The sequence below is a fragment of the Oryzias latipes genome, chromosome 17 (assembly GCF_053564925.1).
Source record: "Oryzias latipes strain Hd-rR chromosome 17, Olatipes_Hd-rR_3.1".
Taxonomy (NCBI): Eukaryota; Metazoa; Chordata; class Actinopteri; order Beloniformes; family Adrianichthyidae; genus Oryzias; species Oryzias latipes.
In genome coordinates this window covers 34,635,803-34,659,623 of record NC_136253.1, presented here as the reverse complement: position 1 = coordinate 34,659,623, position 23,821 = coordinate 34,635,803, and the positions used below count along the sequence as shown (strand labels likewise).

Sequence of the window (23,821 nt, the reverse complement as noted above, 5' to 3'; positions counted from 1 at the left end):
TACAAACATACACTGGGAAAAGTCATATTTTTTATCTGACAAACAATTCAACCTGGCACCGTAAGGTTTGACGTTATTGATGGTGACGACATGTCCGTGTCAATAAACGTCCTCCACTCCAAGCAAACATGGGATGTATTTGGTTTGATAACGCGCAGAAGTGGCTACATGTTCAAACCTTGCTTTATTTAACTAGAGCTGCTTTGCTCATGTGTGTTGGTTACCACACATATAGGGGTGGGGACTTACAGCGATTTGCAGCAATAGCAGTTGTGTCTAAAGTTATGTTGAAAGAAAAGAGAAGAACAACGTCGAAAGCAACATCAAAAAGAACGTTGAAGCCAATCTGTAAAGGAATCTCGAAAGAAATGTCAAAAATCGGTCCACAAAGTATACATCTCCAGCCTACTCCAACTGGCGTCCGTTCCACCTGAGTGAACAGGTGAACTGCACTTATAATGACCTCCATCTACCCCAAATGACACGCCCACCCGTCAGGTCATTTTCTGTTTAAACAGGAAGTCACTTGCATTTAGCTAAACAGACACGTTTACAGTTTTGGCTACATTGATCAATATAGAAAAAAAAATGTTTTGCATTTGAACACTAATTTTACTTAAAATATATTTTGCGACATTGATCTTATTTATGTAAGAAAATATACGTGGTTATATCTATGTAGTAATTCCAACTATGTAAAATTGCATCCTCACATCCTTTCTAATATAGATCATAATAAAAGACGCCCTGAAACTGCTTGAAATGTCACTTTGAGAAACTTATCCATGTTTCAACACTTGTCTGCCCAAATTAAATTGAACACATTAGTCGTAACCAAACTGAAAGATGAGACCAGTTTGGCCCCATATTGGCTTTAGGTGGTGTTGATGGGGCTGATGGAACCAAAGAAACAGACTTCCCATTTCTTCCTTGTATCTCTTGCATCCGTTTAAACAGAGCCCCTGGTTACGATAATGTCCCAAGTTCAACATGCAACTTTCAATGTGAAACATCTGAAACCGACTGTCTAGCTGTAAGACATAAGAAGAGGAGAAAATAAGACGTTTACTGTGTTTGTTTCGGGGGTAAACAACCTGTTTTGAGTTTCTGAAAGGCCGCGTTCAGGCTTTACTTTTCTCCTCTTCCTGTGTCTGAAGTTATAATGAGCTTTTTCATTCTCCGGGAGTCAATTGTCTTGGGAAACTGTTATATATGTGCTTAGTTTGTTCGTGAGTCAGTGCCTTGGGTTGTATAAGTCAGAGTACCCTGGAGACTAAAAAAGAAATGAAATCCTGCCTCAAATGTTATGGAGGAAGAAGAATATGGTTCTGCTTCAAGAAAAGACTATTAGAGAACCACATGTGGCTTTTGGTGACAGTTGTTTACTATTTGTTCAGTTTCTTTTTTATAAATTCGTTCACTCGCTGATATTTCATCACATAACAATTTGCTTCTCTTGCAAAAAAAAAGGGGAGAAAATGTAAACATTTGTGAATATTTGTGGGGGAAAATCTGAAAACAAGCAAACACAGATTGTCCTTGTGGTGTGTGAACATTTGCCGAGTTGATGTGAGACTCCATGAACCCCCCACCACTTAAACATCCGCCCTGCAGACTCCCCAGGACAGAAAACTCGTTTGCATTTTGAAGAAATGTTTTTTTTCGTGGTGCTTTAATCTGCATCTGTGGAACGATGATGGTAATCCAGCACTGCTTCCAGACTAAACGTGACGTATTTCTATCAGTTTATGAGTCACAATGTCCTGAAATTTGCCAAGTTAAAAACATTTCCCCTTTTTCCTAAAATGTTGAACCTGCCCACCTAAAGCTCATCCCTTCCAGGTTGTTCGGTCGGCAGAATTTGCTGACAGAGGGTCTTTGGTTAAGATGTTTTTTGGCAGCGAGCGGCAGAACGTGTTACCTCAGCTTAGTGTGTGCGTGCTGAAGCAGATGCAGGTTTGTTTCTTGGATGAGGCGAGCGTGCCGCACAGGACAACCCATTGAGCCCGGGAGACTGCAGTTAGACAACATCGATATGTATCCGGGCTCCTCTGCTGACACCAGACATCGGAAAGGTCAAAGGAGTGAGCTCCATACTGATTTAGCAGCTGCTGGATCGAAGACACCACACATCCACACGACATCTATATAATTATGTATTTTCTCATGTATATAGGTGCCAGGAAAAGCAGCAACATATGGGCAATGACGAAGCCTTTCATATCACTTCATTAGCTGAGACCGCACCTTTTTCAGCTAAATATTTGTCTCTCTCAGATAAAAAAAATAGGCTTTCATAGATCACCATGTGTTTTGAAAAAAAGCAGTAATAATGAGTTCTGCTCAATGGCCATACGGTCTTGTGGTTGCAGGCATCCTGGTTTATGGTTAGTGGGAGGGACGCTTGGGCGCTGGTTGGGCTGTGGTCACATTGTGCTCTGGCTGACCTTGTCCCTTTTCCTGGCAAAGGCTCTCAGCCAGCCTTACTTGGCAGCATCGGTGGCTCAGAAACCAGCAGAAACTAAAGAGCACTGCAGCCAAAATGTTCCACTTCCAACAGCCGATCGTGTTTTAAAGCTCGCAAAGGTTTTTCTCAAGTTTTACAGACGTGAAGCAGACAATCATTTCTGTACATCTGATCCTTAGAGTTGGTTTAAAATAATACAGCTGGAAGGCCAAAAACATTTGATTTTTTATTTTATTTGACCTAATTTACAAAAAGAGTTTCATGTTCATTGGATCAAATGTCTATTTTAAATCAATTAAAAAAAATACAGAATAGAAGATGTTTTTCCTTTAAGTGAAATGAGTAGAATTAGTCTTCGTAAGATTTCTTCCAATAAGTTGTGACGTCCAGCTCTTTGAAGAAGTTAAATCATGAAATTCTCTGATCACTTCTGAAAATAAGTGTTTAATATCTTTAAAGTTGGTATATTTATAAACCTTCCAACAAATATAACCCTATTTATAAACCATAAACGTAGGACTAAAGTTACACATTTTAGGATAAATCTGTCATGAAATGTCAATTATGAGCCAAATAAACTTTCAAATTTCTAAAATCAAACAAGTCTGTCGGGAAAGTAACAAATAAACTTATGCTTAAAATATTATTTAAAGTAAATAGATAAAAAACTTTCTACAGCTCCTATGATATAAAACAATCAGGACTGTAGTTGTAGAGCAAAGAGAAGTTACAACAACTTCTTTCCTAGTCAAATGTCTTGAATCTCTAAAAACCGTAAAAGTAAAATAACCCTTGTTTAAAAAAAAATGTCTTATTTTCTGACTTGATAAAAAAATATTTGTATTAAGAATGTTTTTCAAAATAATCCTAAGAAAACATGTCTTAGTGACCTAGAATTCTGGTAAGACCATTTCTAGATTGCTTTTGCTTATTGAAAGAACATTTTTCAAATTTTAATAATTTTTAAATAGTTTCCAGGGGATGTTTTTGCAGCGTTCCCAAACTTCTGACTACAAGCATGAGGTTTGATCCATAACTGCATTAAAACAAACGTTTTGATTATGAAAAATGAATTCTGAATCATTTTATTAAAAATGTCACAAAATATACAAGAATACACCAAAATGAAAAAAAAAATTTCAATCATTTGATTGTTCATTTTATTACAGGGAGAAGAATCTGTATCTTATTTTATTACAATGTAAAAAAAAGATCAAATGTGGGTTATTTATTCAAAATATGTGAATAACGGGAGAGAATTTTTATTGCTTTACTTGAAATGCTATTTAAGAAATGATGCTATAAAAGGTTTAGGACAAAAAAAACATACATAACAAAGACAGAGATGAACAAAACTGAAATGCAGATGTTTTTATAGAATGTCAATTTTATTTATAACGCCCAATGTTATCTCATGGGCTTCAAACCAGTAACTGGTAGTTAAAAAACCAGGAACACAGGTTGAAAATCAGGAAAATCTAAAACTGTTTTCATTTGAATCCTTTTAACAACACAGTTTAGTCTTCAGAAAGACAGAAACCTCTGATGTCCACTAGAGGCAGCTTTCAAAAAGGCTTCATCTCCTCTAGAAAACAGGTCTGAACCCAAATGTGATCAATCCAACACCTCTTTAATAAACCAAAGGGAAACTAACACTTCAGTCACAATGTTCCTAAAAATAAACGAACAAACCTAAAATATTTATCGCAGCATCCAGAATATCTGCAGAGGTTGAGACCTCAGAGCTCCCTTTGAAGGCATCCTGAAACTATTAAGGCGAGTTTGCCGCCACTATCAGAGAGACGTGGGAGTAAAACTGCAAGCATGTACTACTCTGCTTGATCTCCAGCTTTATTGAAGTTTAAAGTAGGTCTGATCAAAGAAGCAGAGTTTCTTGTGTGAGCATTTGCATGCATATGTGTCCACCTGCTAAAAAAGATTGTTCCTGAAGCCGAGTGGCTGCCGACGGGAGCTGCTTTTGTTTCCTCACAAATCCAAGACGGTGGTGAGAGGCCGACATGAAACATCAGTGAGATTTCAAAGTGGAGCCAAGCCTGGAAAGGTGCGTGCCGAGCAGATCCAGACCCGGGCCGACCACGCGCTCGCTAATGGGCTTCAGGTTCCTGCTGGTTTTCTCGGTGGTGTGCTGATGTCAAAGAGCAGCCCTGCTCCCTTTCATATTCGGGGTAATTAGCCGTCTGCGGACATGCACGGTGACTCGGGATGACAAATCTAAACAGCAGATCTGGAAGCTTTGCTTTTGTAAACATCTGGGCTGGACTCACATCTGTAAGAAGCGTGTGGCTTTATTCACATGCAAACACCTTCTGGACTTATGATCATCCATTGCTGCTAATATTCTTACCTAAAAACATTGGAGAAATAGAAGATGGAGTGTCAATGAAAAATATATAAATGTGAGGGTAAAATCCTGAAATTATGCAAACAAAGGTCAAACTTTTCCAAATTACAATTGTACACTTTTTATTTAAAAAAAATCGTAATCTAAATTTTAAATTTCATAAAAGTTCAATGCTTATATTAAAGTTATTCTTGAGCAGTGTGACCATAAATTTATTGGACATGTCATATTTGAATATCTTTGCTGAACATTTTAAAAGCTAAATTTTATTTTGAAAAAAGCATAACTTTTTCTTGTAATTTTTTCCCTCCACATTTGTTCAACTGTCTTTGTCATAATTGTACGACTTAATCTTTGAAAAATGTTACTTTCCCCCCACAATTTTACAACTTTATTCCTAATAATTGTTGATTTTTTTGTTTTTCACATAATTGTGTAATGTTATTCTAATAAATCGTTAAATGTTTTTATGGCTTTAAGATATTTTTCTGATGTTTTCCTGGTAATTTGATTACTTTATTCTTGTAAATTGTAGATTTTAAACAACCGTAAATGTACAATTGTATTCTAGAAAAAATATTATTCTTGTTAATATTTACACTATTTAATTGTACGACTTTATTCTCAAAATATTTTAACTGTTTTCTTATAATTGCATGACTGTATTGCCATAAATGTACAACTGTATTCTTGTAAATTGTAAATTTTTCATAACTACCGTATTTTCGGGACTATAAGTCGCTCCGGAGTATAAGTCGCACCAGCCCAAAAATGCATTATAAAGTAGAAAAAAACGCAGATGAGTCGCACTGGACTATAAGTCGCATTTTAACGAGAAATTTATTTGACAAAATCTGAGACCAAGATATAATAACTTTTACAACCTCATATGACACAATCATAGCAGACTGTTTATCTCATAATTTCACAGTAATTCTTTCTCAAACCTATTTATTTATTCCTTTCATGAAGCATCATTGGCCAACTAATACTCTGTTTTCATCCTGTATTTGTAGAAATAGTTGTCATTTTTATTGCATTTCTGAATCTATGAAATCATTGGAAAATAGAATATTATGTTGTTAGCCTTCAAGATCTTACTGTAAAAAAAAGTTTGCTGATTCTCTGAGTCATTTAACATACTCTTAACACTTAACATACCTCATACATCAAATTGACCCAGGAACATCATCTCTGTTCCTCACAAATGAACATAACAGGAGGGTTAACAAAGTATTTATTTGAATTTATTTCTAATATAAGTCGCTGCGGAGTATAAGTCGCACCCCTTGCCAAACTATGAAAAAAAGGGCGACTTATAGTCCGGAAAATACGGTATATTGTCACGGTTCCGCCGTCAGCTGCCTCCCTCCTCCCTGCTCCTCATTGGAACCAGCTGCACCTCATCACCTCATCACCAGCAGACCTTCTTAAGGAGATCCATCCCAGCATACTACGCCAGTCCGTTACACTCTCTCCGGTGCCTACGCCTGGTCTCTAGCTAAGTCCAGTTTTGCCAAGTTAAGCCACGTACTTACCTTGCCTTATTCTACGCCTTCAGGTCCGCTCCTCCACGGGTGCCGCTGGTTCTTCCTCGTCACCGGCTGTCTACGCCGTCCTCGGCGCCTCCACTCGCTCCAAGCTGTGCTCGCCGTCCTCGGCGCTCCACCTCGTCACAGGCTGTCTACGCCGTCCTCGGCGCCTCCACTCGCTCCAAGCTGTGCTCGCCGTCCTCGGCGCTCCACCTCGTCACAGGCTGTCTACGCCGTCCTCGGCGCCTCCACTCGCTCCAAGCTGTGCTCGCCGTCCTCGGCGCTCCACCTCGTCACAGGCTGTCTACGTTGTCCCTGACATTCCTCCTTGTCCACGACTCGCATCACCCTCAGATTAAATCTTCTGACTCTGCCTCGTCTCCTGAGTTTCTTCCGGGTTTCAGCAACTGGGTCTCCATAGTGTTTGACTATGACAGAACGGACTGGCCATAGCCCAGACCCAGCTGACCCGGAAGGACTCCGCTTCGCCGTCACGCAGCAGGGGATTGCTCTGGGACGCCAAGCGGAATCACTGAACCAGATGGCCACCGTCCAGCAGGATCTTTTCCGTCGGCTGGATGGAATATCTCATGCCCTAATGGACCTTACCGGTCAGCAATCTTCCATCGCCGCAGCCAGCACCTCCTTCTCCGCCACCGGAAGTCCGGGCCCCGCTATCGCTAACGCAGCTAATGAAAACATCCGGCTTCAACCCGAGGTCTTCCATGGTGACGTCAAAGCATGCGGGGGTTTCCTCCTACAATGTCGGCTAATTTTCCAGCAGGCTCCGCGACATTACCACGCCGATCAAAGCAAAATAACCCTCATCGTGAACTCTCTTAGGGGTAAGGCGCTCCAATGGGCGCAGGCTTTTCTTACTGCCAATCCCATACACCAGGTCCCATTCGAGCGTTTCATAAATGAGTTTTGTCTGGTGTTCGACCAGCCCCGCAAGGAGGAAGAAGCTACTCGCCGATTACTAGCTCTCAGGCAACGCAGCAGATCAGTGAGTGACCATTTAATTGACTTTCGTATCCTGGCGGTGGAGGCAGGTTGGCCGGACATCGCTCTTAAGGGGGTGTTTTACCAATCTCTCAATGACTCCATCAAGGATCATTTATGTTCTCAGCCCGAAGCCAAGACTTTTGAGGAGCTCGTCACCGCGGCCTTGCGGTCTGACGTTCGCCTCCGAGAACGCCAGGCTGAGCGTCCCCACTATCAAAAGAAAACGGTGGTCAAACTCCTGCCTCTGACATCAAGCACTGAATCTCTCCATCCCGTTTCTCATGAACAGGTCAGAGGACCCCCGCAGGAACCTATGCAAATAGGACACTCCAAACTTACACCTGAGGAGCGGCAGAGACGTAGAGACGAAGGTACCTGTTTTTACTGTGGACAGTCGGGTCATCTCGTTCACCAGTGTACCTTACGTTTAAACGCCAAGACCCCCCGCTAGACGACAGGCCGCGGGCGGGTCACCCTCCTCTCACCACTGAGAACACCTTTTTGTACATCCCTGTCAAGCTATGTAACCTTTCAAGAACCCATGTTTGCAAGGCTCTCATTGATTCTGGTTCCGAACAGAGTTTTATTGATAACCATCTGGTCTCTGAGCTCAATCTTCCTACAGAACCGTTGGAACATCCCGTCAAGGCGGCTGGACTAGGAGGCCAACTCCTTACTCACATCACCCACCGCACCAAGCCCGTTCAACTAATCTCTTCTGGTAACCATCATGAATTCATGCAGTTTTATGTCACTCAATCCCCCCAATCTCCGGTCATCCTAGGTTTTCCCTGGCTGTGCGCTCATAACCCGCAGTTTGACTGGGTTAACCGGCACATCACCAACTGGAGTACTGCCTGTATGGCTAATTGCCTTCGCTCCGCCATTCCTTCAGTTCCCACAAGTCACTGTCCTACTCCGGAGGTCATCGACCTTTCCAAGGTACCGTCCTGCTATCACGACCTTAAGACGGTTTTTAGTAAGGCCAGGGCTGGCGCTTTACCACCTCACAGACCGTACGACTGCTCCATAGAACTTCTAAAAGGGGCTACTCTTCCCAGGGGTCGTCTGTTTAATTTATCAGGCCCTGAGAAGCAGGCAATGGAAAGATACATCCATGAAGCTCTCGCTTCCGGACACATACGTCCCTCCTCCTCTCCTGTCGGGGCTGGGTTCTTTTTTGTCCAAAAGAAAGACAAAACCTTACGCCCCTGCATCGATTTTCGAGAGCTTAATCAGATCACTGTTAAAAATAAGTATCCTCTCCCGCTAATCAGTTCCGCCCTTGACTCCGTCCAAGAAGCTCGGGTCTTTACTAAACTGGACCTTCGTAATGCCTATCATCTCGTCCGTATGAGGGAGGGGGATGAATGGAAGACAGCGTTTAACACCCCCCTCGGACACTTTGAGTATTTAGTAATGCCTTTCGGGCTCACTAACGCACCCGCCATTTTTCAACATCTCGTAAATGATGTGCTTCGTGATTTCCTCAACCGTTTTGTTTTTGTATACTTAGACGACATTCTCATTTACTCCCGTGACCAGGCCCAACACACCCACCATGTCCGGCAGGTACTCGAGCGTTTACTCGAGAACCAGCTTTTTGTTAAAGCTGAAAAATGTGAATTCCATGTTCCCACCATCTCCTTCCTCGGGTTTATAATAGAGGCAGGAAACATCCGCCCTGATCCCGCTAAAGTCTCTGCCGTAGCTAATTGGGAACCGCCTGAGTCCAGAAAACAGCTCCAACGTTTCCTCGGTTTCGCCAATTTTTACCGCCGGTTTATCCGGAACTACAGCAGCATTGCTGCCCCTCTCACTAAGCTCACTTCGGTCAATTTCCCCTTTATTTGGACTCAGGAGGCTCAGGCTGCTTTCGACAAGCTCAAGGCCTTATTCACCTCGGCTCCCATCCTCATTCAGCCCGACCCTCTTCGCCAGTTCATAGTCGAGGTCGATGCCTCCGACTCTGGGGTCGGGGCGGTTCTCTCCCAGCGTGAGAGCGAGACCGGCAAATTAAAACCTTGTGCCTTCTTCTCTCGCAAACTCTCCGCTGCGGAGCGTAATTACGACGTGGGTAACCGAGAACTTCTGGCTATAAAACTCGCGTTAGAGGAGTGGCGCCACTGGCTCGAGGGTGCGGCTCAACAATTTATCGTTTGGACGGATCATAAAAACTTAGCTTACCTCCGATCCGCCAAACGTTTAAATTCACGTCAGGCCCGTTGGTGCCTTTTTTTTGACCGTTTTTCCTTCATTATTACTTATAGGCCTGGCAGCAGGAATATAAAGCCTGATGCTCTTTCACGTCTCTCCAGCATCAGTGACAGTCAGGAACCCTCTCCCATTATTTCCCCCACATGTATTATTGGTCAACTCACGTGGGACATTGAAACCCGGGTCCTACAGGCCCAAAACGAAGAACCCGATCACCCTCCAGCTCCTGCCAACACCCTTTATGTTCCCTCCTCGCTTCGTTCTGCGGTTTTGGTCTGGGGGCACACCTCTCGCATTTCCTGTCATGGGGGCATTCAAAGGACTCTAAAACTCCTCCGAAGGAGGTTCTTCTGGCCCACCATGGAGCGCGATGTCAGGGAGTTCGTCGCCGCCTGCGAAGTCTGTGCACGCTCCAAGTCCACGCACTCTCCTCCTGCCGGTCTGCTCCATCCTCTGCCTGTTCCTCAACGTCCTTGGTCCCATCTCGCCATGGACTTTGTCACTGGTCTGCCCCCCTCACAAGGTAACACAGTAATACTCACCGTCATCGACCGTTTTTCAAAATCTGCTCAGTTTATTCCCCTTCCCAAGCTACCCACAGCCACAGAGATGGCCGAGATCGTGGTCCAGAACGTATTCCGCCACCACGGCATTCCCAGTGACATTGTTTCAGACCGTGGCCCTCAATTTGTGTCTCAGGTCTGGAGAGCCTTTTGTTCTGCTCTAGGGGCCACGGTCAGTTTAACTTCTGGACATCACCCCCAGTCTAACGGACAGGCGGAGCGTGCCAACCAGGAACTCGAGGCTGCGCTGCGCTGCCTGGCCGCTCAAAATCCGGCCAACTGGTCCTCGTTCCTTTTTTTTAGAATAATTAACTGGCTTTTTGTCATAATTACAACTTTTTTCTCACAAAAACTACGCCAGTCCGTTACACTCTCTCCGGTGCCTACGCCTGGTCTCTAGCTAAGTCCAGTTTTGCCAAGTTAAGCCACGTACTTACCTTGCCTTATTCTACGCCTTCAGGTCCGCTCCTCCACGGGTGCCGCTGGTTCTTCCTCGTCACCGGCTGTCTACGCCGTCCTCGGCGCCTCCACTCGCTCCAAGCTGTGCTCGCCGTCCTCGGCGCTCCACCTCGTCACAGGCTGTCTACGCCGTCCTCGGCGCCTCCACTCGCTCCAAGCTGTGCTCGCCGTCCTCGGCGCTCCACCTCGTCACAGGCTGTCTACGCCGTCCTCGGCGCCTCCACTCGCTCCAAGCTGTGCTCGCCGTCCTCGGCGCTCCACCTCGTCACAGGCTGTCTACGTTGTCCCTGACATTCCTCCTCGTCCACGACTCGCATCACCCTCAGATTAAATCTTCTGACTCTGCCTCGTCTCCTGAGTTTCTTCCGGGTTTCAGCAACTGGGTCTCCATAGTGTTTGACTATGACAGTATATGACTTTATTCATTTAATTGTACAACTTTACTGTGGTAATATTTTGACTTTATAGTATTCTGGTAATTTTTTTTTGAATAATTAACTGGCTTTTTGTCATAATTACAACTTTTTTCTCACAATTTTATGACTTAGTCTTGTATATTTTTTTATTTTACTTTTTTATCTTAGCCCCAACACACTGTCGTAAAGATTTGCTCCGAAACAAAATGAAATGGATCTTTTTCAGACCTTTTGCCCTGGACTCTGGTTGTAAACAAACACTCTCTTTATGTCATTTCACAGCGACTCCTTGGCATCTTTAATTTACAATGCCTATTAGGGCCAAAGGCTTTTTAATATTAAACTAAAGGCAATACTTGGAATACTTCAGCCCACACACAGAGAGCTGAGACCCACAAATCCCCACATACCTCATGACGGAGTGTGGGCCGATAAATCATGCTCTTCCCTTACTATGAACCCACAGGGCTTTTAAGGCTGCTGAGTTATTGGGGTGAGGATGCTGGGGGTGTGATTGAGAAAGGAAGACTGAGTAGAAAAGGCAAAATGATTAGCAAAGCCACAGCAGCACATGCCTTCCTGCTAACAGTCATTTTTCTCAATCCCACCTGTCAAACTGTGGACGTTCTAAGCAAGATTAATCTGTCGTTTAGGATGCAGGTGACTACCGTGACATTCGTCATGTAATGGAAGCAGAAGCTGCAGTAAACAAGCACACTCAGTCTATCTGGAGTGGTGAAATGTGGAGGGGGGGGGGGGGGGGTTCAATTTCCCATCGTCTGCTGGAGGAGCTCAAATGATCAACAGGTTGGCTTAACTCTTCTTTATTGAATCGAGAAGCTTCGGTGTCCAGAAATAAGCCTCAATCAAGTGAGTTTTGTTGGTGAGACGACAAGAAACGCTCAAGTGTTTGACCACAAAATGCCCTTTCATAAAGCAAGTCTTTGAACAGAAAACTAATATTTCACAATAGGAACAATTTTTATTCTTTTTATCCAAGCGGATAAGTCCTCCTGCTTTTTTACTGTGTGAGAAGGAACGTATCAACCAAAAATACCCCAAATTCTGATGGGCGGGGCGCTAAACAGATCGCTAAGGGAACATTTACATCAACTGGAGATCAGTTTGTATTAAGGGAATGAGACATTTTTACATTTTACTGCAGCTTGCTTTTGCAAACTGACCGGGAAGCTTCTCCGTCATTGTCTTAGTAAAGCCTTCCGTTGACTGTATATCAGAACTGGACTGAGTGACCCCCCCCCCAGCGTTCCAAACAGGAAGTACCCGTGGGCTCCAAGAAGCCCAAATCCCGTAGACTTTTCTAGAGAAATAAGCTGTTACTCATTCATTCTGTTGGTCAAAAGAACCATTCTGGATATGATACCGGTTTTTAACAATATATTTTTTCTGTAGTTGAAGATATAAACTGGCCAATCTGATGTCTGGTGTACATCAGGGATGCCCCTAATCGCCGTTTCTATTCTGCCTCGCTATCGACTGGGTGATGAAGCAAACAGTGGATAGAAAAGAAAACTACATCCAATGGACCCTTCCCTCACAGTCTGAACTAGACCACCTGGACTAGCCCTACTCTCACACAGCCAGCAACAGATACAGGACAAAATGTCAAGGCTTGCATCATTTTCTTCTAAAGTTGGCTTCATCATCCCCCTGAAGACCAAGATTCAGTAGATCAACTCTAACACCACAGAGCCAGGGAAGCTAGGCGACAACTCCCTGGTAGAAGTAGTCTTTCACGTATCTAGGCAGTGCAGTGAATCGACGGGGAGGATTTCAATTCAATTCAATTTTATTTATATAGCCCAAATTTACAACAACAGTCGTCTCAGTGGACTTCGTACCGGTAATTATATGGAAAACATACAATCAAAAAGGATCATAAATGCATAGAATTGACTAAACCTCCTTCGCTGTAAGGAAAAACAAAAAAAAAACAGAATTAGGAAAAAACGAAGAAACCTCAGGGATGCCCACATGAAGCAGGGATCCTCCCCCAGGACGGACAGGCAATGTACCAGAACTCTTAAAGAATTAACTTATCTGACACTACAACTACAGAGATCAAAAGGCGGAGTTGGGGTTGGCGGGGTCACACTGAGAAACCAACATTACTCGCCAGGAATGGAATCCAGGGTAAATATGAATTGAGGAAGACCATGGAACATGTGGAGGAGGGGCCTTGAGGCTGAAGTCAAGCAGACTGTCACACCTGGAAAGTGCTAGAAAGGATAGCCCAGGACAGAAGACAATAGAGAGAAGTTGTTGATGGCCTATGCCCCACCAGGGGTACAAAGGATAAGTACTAACTACCAATCAGATGCCTCAGTAAAAGTAGTTAATCACACATCCAACATTCAAGACATTTGACAGATTTTGTGTATTCCAGTTTTAAGCGGAAGCGGTGCAGCCTTCCAACAAGCTCACCCCTGGTTAGAGAACTGGTTGTACTAGAACAGTGACTCAGGTCGACTCCAACTAATCGGTGCTTACTGATGCGGTCGGGCTCCAAAACTGCGGCGTCCGTATTGCAAAAAAATTGGCGGCTGGATTGACTCCATTGGGAGTCCATTGGGTGACAACACACTCAGTCCAGTTTTCTGATAAGGACAATGATCCCAACTGTCCTTACAGGTGGATATGGGATGTGAAAGTCTCAGACCGCTCAGTGAACCAGTAGAGCAAAAATGATCATGCACATTTTTTCTGTAGACATGTTGTGGATAACAGGTTGTAATGAACACTTGTAGGAACCAGCTCAGTGGTCTTGTGGTAGAGTGTCCGCCCTGTGACTGGAAGGTCGGGTGTTCACATCCACACCGAGCCATACTAAAGACTCTAAAAATGGGACCCAATGCCTCCCTGCTTGACAATCGGCATTAAGGGGATGTATTGGGGGGGTTAAACCACCAAATGGTTCCCAAGCGCGGCTGTGTCTGCAGCTCACCGCTCCCCCAGGGGATGGGACAAATGCGGAGAACACATTTCACACACTTAGGTGTGTAACATCTAATGGTACTTTACCTTTTAACTTTAACAACACAGAAGGGTAAGTAAGGGTGTAGTAGGTGAGTCGCAGGCGTGACGTATGGATTTTCACTTTACGTCACATTCCCATCGAGTTTTAATAGGAACTTCAAGACACCCCTGCTCTCCTCAAAGATGCCCCTTGAACCAGCCGCTTGTGTCTACAAGCTTCAACAGACCAGAAAAACCCAAAAACCTGCAGCATGTATATGTGGTTCAGCTTTGGGTTCAGTGTTTTACCTTTATAGCTTCAGTAAATGAGATGAGCGATGTGTGTGAGAAAACACATGTTACTCTGACTTTATCAACAGATTAGTCTTTATACTTAGAGTAGGTGTTATTGCTATTCCTTTAAATTATATTGTAATTTTTTTGTTAAACAGATTTCCATTTCTTTATTGAAAATGCTCTGAACACTTCCCCACAAACTGCATAAAAGACATTTTTTCAAACTTGAATAATGAGGAAAGCAAATGAAAAGATCAAAAAAATGACGGACAGTCAATTTGAAGAAAAAAATGGTTAAAAGCTTTTGAGAAACAGAACCTTTTCATGGATATCAGATCAGGAGAATTAATGGAGAAAGATTTACTGACTTTGTTCTGTTTTCAGCAAACCGGGAAAACCTGAAGTGGGGAAAGAGTAAAACCTCCTCCGGCAAACAATAAATAAGAATGAAAGATACAAAAAAATCCTTTTCTAGTGGTGCAGTGAAAGGAATCTGCAGAGAAACCTTTGTTTGCACTCAAACGGACGTGCATCACTTCTGCCAGTAGACCAAAAATCTGAAAATGTTTTCTCTGAAAAATAATGAACAAAATATTCAAATTTGTATCCATAATCATGGAAGCTACATCATCAGAATTCATCACCACAAACAGATAAAAAGGATCTTCTGCTGCTGCATAGAGAAGCATCTGTGGGGAAAATTCGAGGATTCAAGGATCTTTATCGTCGTTTCACCACAAGACGGCCATCCGATCAAAACATGATCAATAGTTAAGCTAAATAAAAGAATATGCTAAAAAAACAGTATAACTGTAAAGACTATGTAAAATGATAAAGGATGAAGCGATGGAGAAGTGTCTTTTCTGCGAGATGAGAACCTAAGTTGATTGTTTTGAAAGGAGAACAAATGCAGTTTTTCTTGTTTATCCAATGTTTTTGGGTTTTTTAAATGAACCTTCTATTTTTTATATCCTCTGCTACATCAGGTTTATTTAGTGTTTGAAAAACATCCCACGTCCGTGTTTTGGGAAACGAGATCCTGGAGTTGACAGGATTTCTGAAATCTTAATTTCTTTTAGTGTTGCTTTATTTTTTATTACTTTCCTATTTTGTTGTCATTAGTTTGAGCGTTTTTCCCTCTTGTACCTGGTCTGACGTCCTGACAATTAAAAAAAAAAAGTAGGAGTTGACAGCACTAAACGTCACAGCTATGATCAAAACACCTTAAGGGCCGACAGGGATTAGGAATTAGGACTAGGAAAACGCTGGATCTTCTGGTGGAAGAAGTCAGACTTCTGTAACAGCGAGTTGGGGGGGCTTAATGTCTGTGAAGCACATTAGTGCAGGTCTCCCTCCACGGGGGGGGGGGTCCTCCAGTAGCAATGCCACAGCGCGAGGATAGCAAAAAGAACAAAAAAGCAAGAATTGGCCCTTTGCCACAGCAAAACCAGGCTGAGATGGGCCACAGCTCTCCACGAGGATGACTGAGACCAACAGCTGTTTTGGTCTGGATCTGGGGTCGCTGGACTCAGGAGGAGCTGTGGAGCCGCTAAAGCTCCCCCATACAATGTCTCTATATCCTGATGTCGTCCACTGCAGTAAAGCTTAGGTGGAGCTTGAAAACTTTTGTCAACATTGAAAAAAAAAAAAAAACAGCCTCCAGGAACTCAGTAAAGGAAATGTTTATTTCTAAGATAAGATCACAAAGTGCTTCACAATAGTCAAAAAGAACATAATCAAAATGCAGAAACAGGAATTAAGGACAATTCTCTCATTTATAGGACAGCTGAATCAAAGACTTAGTGTTAAAAAACATTGACAGTATACGAGAAATGGACTAAGTGACCCCGCCCCCTTGGCATTCCTAACAAGAAACTGCTCCAAGAAGCCAAAATCCCATAGACGTTGATGGAGAAATAAACAGATTCTAATAGATTTAAGTAAGTAAATCTATTAGAGTAATAAATCCACTGACCCTGTTGCATTTAGGTTAAAATGGAAAATCTGTACGTACTGTACTGTAAGCGTCAAGTGTTATTTCTACGACCTGTCGCCCGCAGCATGACCATAAAAAATGGGCATGAACATTTTTCTCTCTGCGGGTTCACTGAGCGGTCTATGACCTTGATATTTGTACAGGTCACCTGCGTGCCCCGTACAGGTTTAAGCATTTTTCACCCGCAGACAGCCCGTATCCATCCGTAAAGACAGTTGGGACTGACTCTGGATTCACACTGGTCCATCTGTTGTGAGGGTAGTTCGTCTCACGACTAAGTTCGTTTACATTGACTCTGTTGCGTGTCCGTCCCCTTGACCCTGCCCATGTGCTGACATTCGTCTGCACCTACATGCAGCAGCTCCAAAACAAAGCCAACTCTGACTTTATCTCCTGGGAACTAAAGGCCACAGACATGCAGTTGTAGAGAGTGGCCGAACTCTTGCATGTAATAATTTTCTGTCACTCCTACTTGCAAGTAGGGTTGTGACGATGGACGATACCATCGTCCATCGTGATGGGTGAGTGACATCCCGATGGAGAGACACCATCGTGATGCCACGCTGGGAGTCGACACCATAAGCCGCGGTTACATGTGAAAAATATCTTGACCGGATCAATGGTCGGATTAGAATCCAACCGTGTACATGGTTCCAGAAAAATGTTTTCAGAATATAACAAACGTTCACATGGGTCACACTTTCGGTCGGAATAAATCATTCGCACATGCGCAGTAGGGTTTGAAAAACCGGAAGCGGATATCAGTTGCACCGAGCGGCTATTTTTTTCTCAAACTTTATTGAATGTAACAATTCAATACAAAACAATGTTGCCGAGCGGCTTTATACATTTATATGTAAGCTCGGTAATATAAATGACGATCTTCTAAACGTGCTTTTAATAATGTTACGATTATTATGAAACGCCTGTTCGCTCATCGTTTTATTTATAATCCGTGTGGTCAGTGCTTTTTCTGTTGAAAAACGGAGCAAGAAAGAAGCCAGAATTAGCAGTATGCTAACACGGGCTAACAGCATTAGCTTTGGGTGGTGCAGCGATCTGCATCTTGGCTGCATGTAAACCAGTGGGAACAACGACAGCCTATATTTAGTCGGGACACGACTCGAAACACAAATCCACGTGATTGTTTGAACGATTTCTAAGGACTGATACACCGCCCCAAAGTGCTGTGTGTGTGCTCACGATCCTCTGCTCAGACACACACACTTTTAGACCCGGTTCTGAGTTTGGTAGCCCGTTCCCCTAGAGCTGCGGAACGGATTGCAGTTCTAAATCTCCCACATACCGCTCATGTAACAAAGCACCCCCCCCCACTTCCACTCAAACACAAAGCTGTAAGTCTGCGCTCCGCCGGTCCACTTGACTAGTTAAGTGCGGGAGCGGACCACTTCTTTTCTAGTTTGTTTGTTACTTTTTTTTGTTAAAGTCACTTCCCTCAGTTTATACTGGATAATCGCGGATGAGTCATTAGTTGAGAAATAAAATAAAGTAATAAAGTAAAATAACGAATAGCAATTATATAAGACAGAATATTAAATATACCCCCCCCCCCACGACGATATCATCGTCCATCCCGATGGTTGACAGCAAACATCGTCAACGGCCAATTTAAGGGACATCGCCCAACCCTACTTGCAAGTAAAACCTCTAAAACACGGGTGCTCATTACGTCGATCGCGTTGGACCGGTCGATCTTCACAGACATGAGGGTAGATCACAGGCCAGCAAAGATAAATAACCAAAAAAATGAAAATATACTTTTAAAAATCCGCCAGCAAATCGAAATCCTCACAGAGAAGTTTGTGACTTGATTGACATGCAGAACGGCCAATCCAACATCTTCCGATACAAACGTCACAGCACATGCGCGTTTAAATACATCTACTCATCTGTTAACACAAAAGTATCTCCTCACATAGATATGTGTACTCTAACTGTGTAGTTTTTGAATTATCAGTACGTTAAAAATGTTATGTACTAATAGTTCATAATACTATGTTTATTAAACTGTATTTTAGTTTTAGAGTTTTACTTAACCTTGTGGTTTGTCTGGAAAACTTAGTACGTGCTAACAGCAGGTTTACAGTCCTGGGATGTTACTTCACGCTACACACACACTACACACCATCACGGATCAGGCCTTTGCTCTGAACCAATAGCTAAATGGCACACCTTTTATCTCAGCCAGTGGCAGTTCTACACTAACTTACTCCCTGGGCGAGTAACCCCACCAGCGCTTTTTTTTTTGCACCATAAGTGTGAAGAGGAAATAGGAGGAAGACATTCTTAATAGTCTGATGTGTCAAAATAAAAGCATGAAGTGTCGGCTGCTGAAGCAATTCCAAATTAAAAGCTCCAAGCTTCCTCTTTGAATTAAGTATGTAGCACATTATGTGTAACGCATCAGGCACGGCAAATGCCGCCCCCAATGATGTGCCGCCCTGGGCGACCGCCCACATCGCCCATATCAAAAACCGCCACTGATCTCAGCCAATCACAATCACAAATGGTCTAATGGTTGTTGAGAATGGTTGATTTTACCCCCTTCTCTGTCATGGCCCTGTCCTCCAACTACCATCAGCGTCTAGGTTCTGGGGTTCATGCGTCTACCAACCGGGTTCATCCCAAGCACGCCAAGGACGCCATCAGCCCAGAGCCAAACCGCCAACGCTTATAGACTTATTCGTGCACATTTTTCTGTAACACAAATATTTTCTCGCATCCCTAACATCTCTCCTTTTTTTGAAATGATAGAGGCAGATGCATCATGGGAAAACTTGGCGCTGAATCTGGCCGAGCGACAAAAGAAAAATCACCTCAATTAAGTTAAAATCATCATAAAACTAAAGCTGACTTCTGTGTGGTTTCTGTGGTGATCATGGACTTTTTTTCATCCCACACAGCAATTTCCTCCTGGCAGGTTATCCGAGTTACATAAACTGATTGGTGTTTGTTTGTTGAACCGCAGTAAATGTTGGAATTTTGTTTTTAATAGGGCTCTGATTGAATGTAACAGCGCTCAATCAAAGCCACCAATTTCCCTGAGAATGGAGCCTCTGAAGGACGATAAAAGGAAAATAATAAAAGTTCTAGAGGAACGAGCAGCCCCACATGTGCTCGTTCATTTGAGTTTGCTGCTTGTTATTTCGATTTTTGGGTGATGTCTGAGCAGATTCTGGCCAAGTGGTGACTCATCTCCAGAAAGTCTCCGCATTAAAAAAACAATTAGATCACAGGACTGTAATGTAGATAATGCAGCACTGATCCGGAGCTCAGTACCTACTGCTGTGGTGTGAAACGGTGAGGGGGGGGCAGTCTTTAAGGGAGGGGTACATATAGGCGAAGGCAGCAGAGGAGGGAGAAGAGAAGAAACAGGAGTATGACTCATCCATAAGCACAGACACTTTGTGGGGACAAAGGCAGAAAAAACTTGATCAAAACGAGCATTTTCTCATCCGATTAGCTTTGATCTTGTTTGTGTTGTGAGACACTAATGATGGAAATAACTCTGAATGGTTTAACCTCAACCACTGTGATACTTCTCCCCTTTTTTATTATAGTTATTTTTTTAACATTCTTTAGCTTCTCCATATTCGGATGCATCAAAGAGTACAGAAGCGAAGCAGCGAGGTTTCTAATCTGAATTTTGCTAATTCATTTTCCCGGCGGACCTCCTAAGAAAGCCTCTTAAAATCATGGACTGATAATGAAGCTCATTAGTGCAGCTTCATTCTGCCCGTTTCACCCTCTGCAGCTCACTTATTCCTGGCAGGCAACACTAACAAGCAGCTGCGGATCTCACCCAGGAATCTCCTGCTTTATTCCGGAAATGTCAGACTGGGCCTTGTTATCTTCACAGCTTACTGGAGCAAAAGGATTAAGAACATTAAACTGATTGCTGATCATTTTAATCTGGGTATCACTTTTTGGCCCAAAACAAAATAGATGAAGATTGTAGTTATTATTTTATCACTCTTTTATTAGACAGCTTTACTTATTAAGACATAATTGATCCTGATTTTCGTGTGCATCGGAAAGAGCATTAATTTCAAGAAGAAAATCACTTGAAAGTAGTAAAATTAACAGTCTATGCCGCATTGCTACTTAAGAATTTGACCAAATAAAAAAAAAAGGAGCTCCAGACACGCATTAAAAAAGGTGAAAATTATCTGAAAAGGTTAACAGTTCAATAGAATTACGGTACTTCAAACAACAGCCAATAAGTATTTATGCGTTAGTTCTAAACAAATAGCCTGTATTTTGTGAGTTTTTTAATGAACCTGCTTGTTGTCTATGTGTAACAACAAAAGATGAAACATGCACTGACAAAAATGATGTTTTGGCCTTGTAAATATTTACTTAAAAATAGCCCGAGTTAAATTTACAAGCATTTTTTTAAGTAAATGACACTCCAAATTTTTTTCAGTGTGGATTTATTTAGTCTCTACACACTATAAAAAAAGGAAGGTATACTCAACTTTAGTGTAATTTAAACAATATTTATATGACACTTTTTTATGTCAAGTTACACAACATGGTCCACAGGGGCTGACCCTGAGACAAAGACATGTTTGGGGGGCCATCCACACCAAGAGGGGTCAACACCCACCACCCTGGCCTGGGCACACAGTGGTGCAGAGCCCTCCAGCCCTCCAGGCAGGAGCTGTCAATGGGACAGCAACTGGTGGACCAGAACTATTCCCAGTGTGAAAAGTCAAGATGGGGGGAAAAACACTGGAGCTAAAAAAAAACGAGGGACCAAATCAGAAAAAATAAAAAAGTTACAACTGAAATACTATTATGCTCCTAAAATAAAAGTAAAAAATCTTCAACGACTAAAGAATTTAAAAAAGGGTAAGAGAATAAAATGCATATAAGAAATCAGTTAAAAGTTAATATATAAAATATGCACCTATTTTCTCTTTAAAAATCACAAGTGTAAATAATATTTGACCTTTAATATAATGTCACAAGTAAAAACTCACATTAAGGCTGGACAATCATTTAAATATGGTCATGGTTTATTATTATTATTACGGTGATCATCATGAAGATACCTCATAATCTTAGATCATCTTCACATCCATCCATCTCATGTTTTGCACCTGAAACATACAAATTCAAATTTTAAAATTAAACCATACTACCAAATACATTTTATGTCAAATTAAATCTAATCATTTTCAAGAACATGATGTTCTTGAAAAAAAAGAAAGAAAGAAAAAAGGTTATCTATTATGTTTTTCATCTCACACTAACTTAAGGATGTACATTTATATTGCTTTGTTTTTGATGTACATGATGTGAACATAATTTTGTAATATTACCTGTATGGCCAGGTGTCCTGCAGTTGTCCAAAGTAGTTGCTTCAGCAAAAACGGCGGGGGAGGGGAGACAACATGACGGGAAGCACAACTCTTTTTTTTCTTTTCTAAAACATGTATCATGAAATTCACTCCTTCAAGCATGAACTTTACCACAATTTGCTTGGGTAAAAACACGCCTTCAAGTATAATGGGGCATTTCCAGGCAAAACGGACAAACAGTGATATAGCAACGTTAGCTAGCTCGTAAACTTAGCTAGCTAGCTAGCAAGAAAACAACATTTGCTCGCGCCGCTGCTTTAAACGAGGACTAGCTTAAGTAAGTGAGCCAACAGGAACGTACAAAGTTTGTTTCACTAAAAAACTTACCTTTGTGATCCACGTTGCAGTCAACAAAGTCCGCCAACATTTGAAATGTGGAGCATGCGCACCTGTCCGTCTGACGAAAGACCGCTCAAATGAGGGGCGGGGCTTTGACGTTGTGCTCCCAGTAGAGAGAGGCGAGTTAGAATCACTGATGTTACATTTACTTGGAAATATCAACTAATTAAGCCAACGGACTGGTTTAGTAAATATTACTTGGATTGAAGGATTAAATGTACATACAAAACAGAGGACTTATGATAAGAAAGATTTACCAAGTAATGCATCACATGATAACAAGTTTTTTTAAGTAAAAGCACAGAATTGGTATTATTTTGTAGGATTTATATTGTTAACTGGAATAATATTAAGAAGGCAAAAAAAAAATCATTTTTTTCAGTGCAAAAAACAAGGTTGAAACTGTGAAATGTGTCTAAAATACTGACAAAGGTTCACTCAAATTTTAATATAAATTATAAAATAAACAATTAATAATATAAATTATAGATATACTAATTTTACATTTTGTTAGGTTTTAATAAACATATTTCAGAGTTTAAAGCTTTTTGAAACTTTCATGTTAAATCTTTAAATGAAAAACAATGCTGTTGGGGCTAGGGGGGGGGGGTAATTTTTCGGTAGAGAGATAATAAATGTTCATAAAATGTAAAACTAGCACAGATTCTTAATAATCTTTGTTTCCAAAATAATGACAGGTGTTGAGCAAATTGTTTGCAGTGTCCAGCAAATACAAACATGACTTTGGATTTGGCGTGCATGCGTGAATGAATACATCATTAAAAAAGATGGCTGCCTTCAAATAGCTGCTTCCAGCCTTGGGTGATTATGCGGCGAGACGAGAAGCATCCCGGTGGCTCCCGATTATCAAAGCACAATACTTTGACAGCGGTTACAGTGAATCACACGCCTTCAATTAGTACTAAGAGAAGCAATATTGATTCAAATGGACCTCCACAAGTGCTGCTTCTGTGTTGTCAGCCGCTAACTAATGAGTTCCTACAGCGTTCTGCACTAATGAATGTCAAGGTGCTGCAGGTTTCCGTCGTGAGCAGGTGTAAAAAGTAATGAAAACCTGACACTACCTGAGCTAAATATCTGATTGAGGAAACGATGCTCTGTTTTGATGACTTTTTTCTCAGTCTTTGTTAAACAGAAATGCCAATTACGCCTGCTTTATGCCTCCAATATCACCTCTCCCTCACGCCGTTCCATGACTATAATATGGATTTGGTGTCCTGCTAACCCCTCAAGCACGCCGCGGCCAGGGCAGCATTATTTTGAATGGTCAATCACTCCAACCTAATGAGATTTCCCTCCAGGTTTGGCCGGCGTTCTCCCCCAGCGCGATGCCGGGCATTTGTTAGTGATAATACTATAAAAACAACCCTATGACAGCTAAAATTGGGTTTATGCCTTTCTCATATTTAGTAAAACTGAATGGGCAGTAACCGAATCAATCCGAGGGTCTAATGCCCTCCCCCTGTCAGAGCAGGAATTATGTAATAGCTCATAAAAGAGCAGAGGAAGGAACCGCTGTCTCCTTCAGTCGAAGGCGTCGGCTGTCTTTTCTTTGTGGGAACTTTCTCTTTGCGTCACCCCAGTGTTTTCTTGATGGGGAAACTGTCATTTATTGCCCTTTTCTGACACCAATCTGCTGGTGCAAAAAGGCGTGGAGGGAAACAGGAAGACATGCAGCAGAAAACCTGGGCATGGTGTTCCTGTTGATGCAGAATGTGGGGGTGTCACAGGAACCAGCGCTGCTTTTGTGAGCTCAAGGCATTAGGATTCTCATTGACCTCTGG

General features: G+C 42.3%; 1 long non-coding RNA gene across 3 annotated transcripts; it reads right to left on the bottom strand.

The window, feature by feature from the left end:
* Positions 1 to 565: 565 nt before the first annotated feature.
* LOC110016929 (uncharacterized) lies at positions 566 to 22,252 on the bottom strand. 3 transcript variants are annotated; one of them, XR_013650573.1, is made up of 5 exons: positions 22,005 to 22,252; positions 21,639 to 21,677; positions 21,369 to 21,416; positions 4,753 to 4,832; positions 566 to 4,665 (listed from the first exon to the last, which is right to left on the bottom strand). It is a non-coding gene; the product is annotated as an uncharacterized LOC110016929 (long non-coding RNA). The 3 variants fall into 3 exon arrangements; XR_013650572.1 differs by having other exon boundaries at positions 21,639 to 22,252; XR_002875097.2 differs by lacking the exons at positions 566 to 4,665; positions 4,753 to 4,832 and adding an exon at positions 17,919 to 21,051.
* Positions 22,253 to 23,821: the final 1,569 nt, after the last annotated feature.